The sequence below is a fragment of the Habropoda laboriosa genome, unplaced genomic scaffold (genome assembly GCF_001263275.1).
Source record: "Habropoda laboriosa isolate 0110345459 unplaced genomic scaffold, ASM126327v1 scaffold88, whole genome shotgun sequence".
In the NCBI taxonomy this organism is placed as follows: domain Eukaryota; kingdom Metazoa; phylum Arthropoda; class Insecta; order Hymenoptera; family Apidae; genus Habropoda; species Habropoda laboriosa.
The window spans coordinates 1,269,696-1,276,732 of NW_017100219.1; the positions used below are offsets into that span (position 1 = coordinate 1,269,696).

At 41.5% G+C, this 7,037-nt stretch overlaps 1 protein-coding gene across 2 annotated transcripts in view; it reads left to right on the plus strand.

Moving 5' to 3' along the window:
- LOC108570966 (CD151 antigen-like) overlaps positions 1-7,037 on the plus strand; it is a 165,775-nt gene that overhangs the window by 45,205 nt on the left and 113,533 nt on the right. Inside the window, exon 3 of one of the 2 annotated variants that reach the window (XR_001891371.1) lies at positions 1,033-1,138. The gene's annotated coding sequence lies outside the window, so the exon portion shown is untranslated. Of the gene's footprint in view, positions 1-1,032; positions 1,139-7,037 lie in introns of those variants that run through there. The other variant, XM_017932907.1, reaches the window with a different exon arrangement.

Below are 7,037 nucleotides of genomic sequence, written 5' to 3' on the forward strand. Positions count from 1 at the left end.
CCTCGGCGAAAAATAGTGGACAAGCTGGGAAATATCGAAGGAGTACCAGGGAAACTTTTCTTTCATACGAACTTCAGTGAAAAACGAAAGGTTTCTTGGAACGCAACGACGTATTGCGGAGTACTTGTGTATGGAAAATTTTGGCGGAATTTCGCTGGTTTCAGAGGAGTGAAATACTACACTTATTGTTAGAAATGACGAAACGTAATTGTTCGATAGAATTTTACGTACGAAAATTTACAGGGGAATAAAAAATTCAGCAATAAGCTGATTTATGCGCATGATTTATTTTATTGCGAAATTTTCACATTGAAACTGGCAATTTGAGAGGTACATATGTAAATTCAGCGTGAATGTTTTGATAATTTTTATGTAATAGGAATGTTAGGTTGCAAATAGATTTTTCTCACAGAAAATTATAAATAATACCCAGTATATTAGTTTAATAATTTCAGAAAGAAGCGAATACACAAAAATCATTTTTATGTGGCCTTCTTCTTCTGCATAAATTCTGACATAACAAAAATAGTTGTTACGATACTTCATTTTAATACCGTTGTAAGAAAGAAACCCTTTCTTTGTTTTTTAAGTAAGTTGGAAAATCTGAATTTTGGCCAGCTTTTTAAATAAAATCCTCCGGAAGACATAGCTCGGCAAAGCCAATTAAAAATTTACGAAAGTCAAGGTTTCAACTGCGTTTAAACGTAGAAATGTTAGTTGCTAAACCCTATCTTTTTTATTTTCTGAAGGAATGCAACCTGCAGATCTAAAAACATGTATTACAGCAAACCTAACAACTACTTCGTCAAGATCATAACGTAACTTCAGCTCCTATATACTTATCGAGTCTACTCATCGTTTCTAAGCGCATTTCGCTCCTCTGAAACTACGAAAATAAGGCCAACTTTATCACCCAAATTCTCCACCATCTCAAATTCACAAACTCTCCATCGATAAAAGCTCTCTCCCTCTAAAATAAAACACTGTATGTCTCTGTACACCTTCAATTTACCTCAGCTTTGCGTGTTTCAGGGCGTGCAAACCAGAGAGAGCGGCGGTAACGCAGGAACCTCACAAAAATTCTAAAGTGGACATGCGTGTCAAAGATTGGCCTGAAGCTGCACACCGATGACGCAGAGTGAGTTCGCTAATTCACCATTAGTCGGGATCGTGGTAAAAAGGGGGACAAAAGGAAATCGCGATTCGGAGGGTCGCGATGAAAATCGTCAACTCCCGCAACCATAAATGGCGTGGCGCGGGCCAACGAGCACGTTTCTCAAACCATTAGGCGAAAGGCCCTCCTATTCGTGTCTCTTTTTCGCCTCTCCACCGGTACTCTTTCCTCATTAACTTGATTGCCCGATACCTCTCTCGTGGTAACAAACCTGGTACTTCCTGCTCTCCGCGTGCGTCCTCCCGCGTGCCGCATGAAAAATGGCCCGATTCATTTCTTCCCCCTACCCCGTTCTCGCGCGCCGATTATTGCGCCGTTAATTGCTATCGCGACCCCGACATCCACTGGTATTATTCATTTTAATCGAGAGCTGCTCCAACCTGCTCTCCACTGCGATGTTGCGCCCGTGAGATCTCGCGCGATGGGAGGATTAAATCGCACACGTTTCTGTTGTATCAAGTGATCTTGTAAGTTCGTGCCGAACGCGAGAAATATTTGAACGAAGATCCGAGGAAATTCTGTAGAGATGACCAAAAAGAAAAAAAAATAGGAGAGTTGTGGAATGAGAATTTAACCCCTTCACGTGTGATTCCTTTTCACCTGAGCGTCGGCTGTTTACCGTTTTAGTGCAATATCAACACATTGTCAACCGATCTGGCGAATCTGTCATTTTCTACTGTATCGTTTAGATAGAATATTTCGTTCTCATTTTTTCTTCAGCTTTTAACACGTCGACTGCCACGGTGGCCATATGTGACCGCAGATTGTTTCTCCTGTAGCGCCACGGTGGTCGTCGGTGACCGGAGTGCTTCAAATGTTTATAATTGTAAAAGTTGAACGAACATCGTCGCTGATTAGACGCACTATTCGGCGATTCAAAATTTCTACTAGAAGATCAAAAGTGAGAGATTAATTTTTATCAAATATTGTATTAAAGCATTTCAAACATAGATGCGGCTGATCGATACAATCTGGGCGGTAACCTTTTCGGTCCGATTTTCAGCAATCTTTGTTCCAAAAGTTGCAAAATTTTTTTGATAACATTCTTCGCAAACTTTTCGCACCAGGTATGCTGGCCCTTCCTTTTTTCGCATCTCATGTCGTCATTTTCTTCGGGTAGATACATTTGACGGCCCTAGTGTAAATAAATATTCCAAAATAGTTATCAAGTGTCATCGAGTGCACCAAGGCACCCGTGATCACCAGAAAGATAAACGCCCCATGGGTAAGAACGTTGCCTTATACAACCATATTTATTATTATTTTGCCATTATATGCTTAGAGTAATAAAAATACTTTCGTGGCGTCCGGAGCGAAACATGTGGTTTCGGCGTGGCAGTCGACGTGTTAAAAAATTTCGTTCCGTGATATTGCTGTGTAACGAACCATCGTTGAATTTTACACGAGTAATCTTCCTGACATAGAATACTTTATGAGTTTTTTCAGAATTCCTTTTAGCAATCGTCTGATCAGATGCAACTCGTTCGGTTGGCAAAGTGTTAAATAAGAAAAGCTAATGTAAATATTAATGAGACTTTGCAATGTTCAGTTTAACGAATGAAATGGAAGATTGTTTTTATCAGATCTTCACCAAAATCTGTGCCACGAGTCTAGTTCGTTGTTATACGGCAAGGGGTTGAAGGTTCGTTGGAAATATTGAACTAAATTATAAACGTGACCTAATATTAACTGTTTAACCCCTTAACGCACAGTTTTTTTGAAAAAAACCGGCCAAAAAAAATCAATTTTTTTAATGTAAAAAAAACAAACTTTAGAACATTGTTTTGGCAAAAAAATAAAAAAAATTCAAAATTAATCAAAATTTTTAGTTTAATGCGCTGCGCTGCGCTTTTGTTCCATGGAAAAAGGCTATATTTTATTTTCGAATAAATAAGTATTATAGCTTACAATCCTATGTAAATGATAAATATCAATAACACGATTCTTTTTCTTAGCTTTCACATTGTTATTTTCAATTCTCGAATATATTCGAGTGTGAAAAATTATAGCAGCATCAAATACAACGCCGCTCGAATTATCTCGAGTGTGCACAGTTTGGCCTGTTTAGCGCGCTCGAATTAACTCGAGCGTGCAAGTTAAGGGGTTAATTATCACACTGACTAACTAAATAACGATACTTTGGAAGTGACGTGGTGTAAATGATTACTCGCGTTGTTGTGTAACAAAAATATATTTATTCAAACGGTAATTGTCGTGTCCTCAACACGAACCACGCGACCGATCACCCCCACCGTTGACTTGCATCGCTTCTATCTACCTGCCAATAAGGGTTCGCGAAAGAGGCCTTTTTCTAGGAAAGGCGTTGATTGGCCCTTTTTCCGAATTAGCAGCTACAAAAACATGTATAAAGGTAGCTTTCGCAAGCCCGAAAGCAGAACATGTACGGAGTGTACATATTAAAAAAAAACCGAACAACGTAGTTTAACCTAAAACTAAACAACCAATAGGGAAACATCCATCGTGATATCTTCCAACCGAGAAATAAGATCACGGTAACAAACAGTAATGCTTGAACTACCTTTAAGTGTCAGGCGATACGATGCGCGTACAGAGGTCTACGACCAAGTCGTTTTCCCTTTTCCTAGGGAAAGTCCCAGGAAGTGGGGGCGCGGGCCTACATTGCCGAGGCGATACTCTTGTCCTCGAGGACGAAGAAACTCGGAGATATCTGGAAAAACATCCCTCGATTCTTCGCCTCGAGGGCCAAGAGTCGCCAAGCCTAAATGCGTGGGCCCCCCGTGGCGGTCGCCACAATACTATTCACGAAATAAAATAGACACACTTCCCTATGTCTTCACTCCCTTCGCTCCCACTCTGTCTCTTACTCATTCTCGAAAACAACCGCAGAATATCGATATTGAGGTTAGGTTTCAAGAGGGTGCGTCGCCCTAAAACACGCGGAAAAGGGAGAAGTTCGGGAATTTTTTTGGAGGTAACCAATAAATGAGAAGCTTCAATTTTTTTCGAGGTTGTAAACGTAACATTCAGCCTTTTTCTACAATTTTTAAAAGGTAGAAATGTGAACCTCTTCAGTTAGAACATCGATTGCTGAACGCCATTCTTGATAAGGATCAAAACCAGCGAAATGATAAATTCCTTTAGATTTATAAACGAAAGTGTATCACCCACATGTTCAATTTTTTAACAACGTTTAAAAATGTAATTTTGGTAAAAAGAGGCTTCTCCTCTTCAAACTGCCACAATTTTTATTTGTAACTAAAAAAGAATTTTTTAGCAATCGCTGTTCCATCAGAATAAATTTTGCAGTTGCCCAATAACTCCTCCTTTCAGAAATCGTACAAGGAGTCTGAACGTTACGTTTATATCCCCCGGGAAAAAATTGAAAAATTTCACTGCTTCCCCACAAAAAAAAAATTCCCAAATATCAGCAATTTTTTAAATGCCTCACGGTGGTGCGGCCCTTTAATACGATCACCGTCCAATAAAAAAAAAAAAACCCCAAATTAAGCACTAAAGGATTAAACGTAGCGATTTTTCGCGATTTGATTGTTTACCAAACGAATTTCCATTTTTCCCCCTTTTTCTTTCTCTCTCTCTCTCTCCTCGGTATGACAGTATTTATCCCGTGGAACAGAAGTTCGGTACGTATATCGCCCCGGAAGCGTCGAAATTCTATCTGGAATCGTTGCGGAAGCGCAATCGATGATCCGCTTTCACGGCAATATCGGAAGCGCAGGAGCTTCGTCACAGTCGTTCCAACTCGTTCCTCGGTTTTTGCGCTAGACGGAAACCGTTTCGAAAACTAACTGCCGTTATTTCAATATTCAAATCAGACGTGCGTCGCCGCGATAGTACGTTTAATTTCGCCGTGCACGTAACTGCGATCAAATATTCCAACAAAATTCCCCCCTTTTTTCTTCCGGCTAGCCTCCGAAGTCGTACGATCACGCGTAAATAATTAAAACCGGGAGGACGAAGAGTGTGTCCGGAGGACGAGCTGAAATATTCATCAGCTGAATTCACGCGCGCGTAGATGAGCAAGCTAATAAAGAGGATCAGCGCGCAGGTCTTTTTTTTTTCGAGTTGAAATCGTTAGAAAGCAGAACTTTCTCTCACTCCGTCTCATTCTCTGGATGCACAATAGTTATGGAAAAAAGGATTCCAATCATCTTTCATCCGAGCGGAAAAGTTAATTCGTTGGACGTGTGAAATCGCGAGAAAGTTTGTGCGTTGATCGGTTCGCTTTTGTTCGAGCGTTTTCAGAAGCCGCGAGAAGCCTTTCTTCGCTGGTTTATTATGTCAGCTGGAGGAAAAAAGCCGAAGCACACGCTTGGCAAATAAACGAGGATTAATGAGTGAGAGAGAGGGAGGGAATGGTAATATCCTTTTGTTTACGGGGGAAAAATATGGTATCTCAGGGAGAAGAATAAAATGTTACTTCTCGTTAATCGTCGTTGTAAAAAGTTCCTTCAGTTTTGCTCCGCGTGTGTGAGATGAAATGAATTCGAACCGGGTGAAGAAAAGGGGATTTACCGACCGGTATTTTCCATCCGGGGAATTCCACCAATTTCGAGCGAGCGATTTTTTGTACTCCTCTGAAATTCCATTTATTCGCAGCCGCGTGAAACTGCGCGCATCCCGCCGAGGTAATTCGAACTTCGGTTCTCACTTTGTCCGTTTTTCCACCCCCAGCGCCCGCGGGAAAGGGTGCGTTCGTGTTCCTTTGCAGTGGGAAGGCGTTTCGCCGTGAAATTCCAGCACCGAAATTCGGCGGGACTGGTCGAAACCCCGTTTCACGATCCCCCGAATCGCTCTCTGTTCTCTGGCGCTAATTCGTTCGACACAAACGGTGTAGCAAAGAACAGCGGGCCATTTATCACGACTGTTTGTTGCATTTCGAAGTCAGAGGAGGTAGCGAAGTAGTTAGGAAGTTTGTAAAAACGATTCTAACTTCGTTCGGTCTCGTGTGAAAAAGCTGAAGCGAAACCAGGGTTAATGAGAAGATAAGGGAACAATCAGGAGTGAAGTGGAAGGGTGAATGGAATGAAAGTGTAGTAAGGCGTAATGAACATTAGCATTGTTAGAGTTCAGAAACGCAAAATATATTTTTTTGTTTTGTAATAGTTAAAATGTTTAGAGAAAGTGAGATATAAGGTATACAAAGTTAATAAAAATAATGAAAAGGAAAGAAATATGCTAGATTAACACGATGTAAAAATTATCGACTTGAAGCTTCCGCCTTCTTGGCGCTTTTCCGACTTGACGCTTTCCAGACTTGGCGCTTTTCCGAGTTAGCATTTTTCTGACTTGACGCTTTCGAGACTTGACGCTTTCCAGACTTGACGCTTTCCAGACTTGACGCTTTCCCGACTTGACGCTTTCCCGACTTGACGCTTTCCAGACTTGACGCTTTCCCGACTTGACGCTTTCCAGACTTGACGCTTTCCAGACTTGACGCTTTCCCGAGTTAGCATTTTTCTGATTTGACGCTTTCGAGACTTGACGCTTTCCCGACTTGACGATTTTCAGACTTGACGCTTTCCAGACTTGACGCTTTCCCGACTTGAGGCTTTCCAGACTTGGCGCTTTCCCGAGTTAGCATTTTTCTGACTTGACGCTTTCGTGACTTGACGCTTTCCCGACTTGACGCTTTCCAGACTTGACGCTTTCCCGAGTTAGCATTTTTCTGATTTGACGCTTTCGAGACTTGACGATTTTCAGACTTGACGCTTTCCAGACTTGACGCTTTCCCGACTTGACTCTTTCCAGACTTGACGCTTTCCAGACTTGACTCTTTCCAGATTTGGCACTTTCCAGACTTGGCGCTTTCCCGATTTGACGCTTTCCAGACTTGACGCTTTCCAGAGTTGAAGCTTTTCCG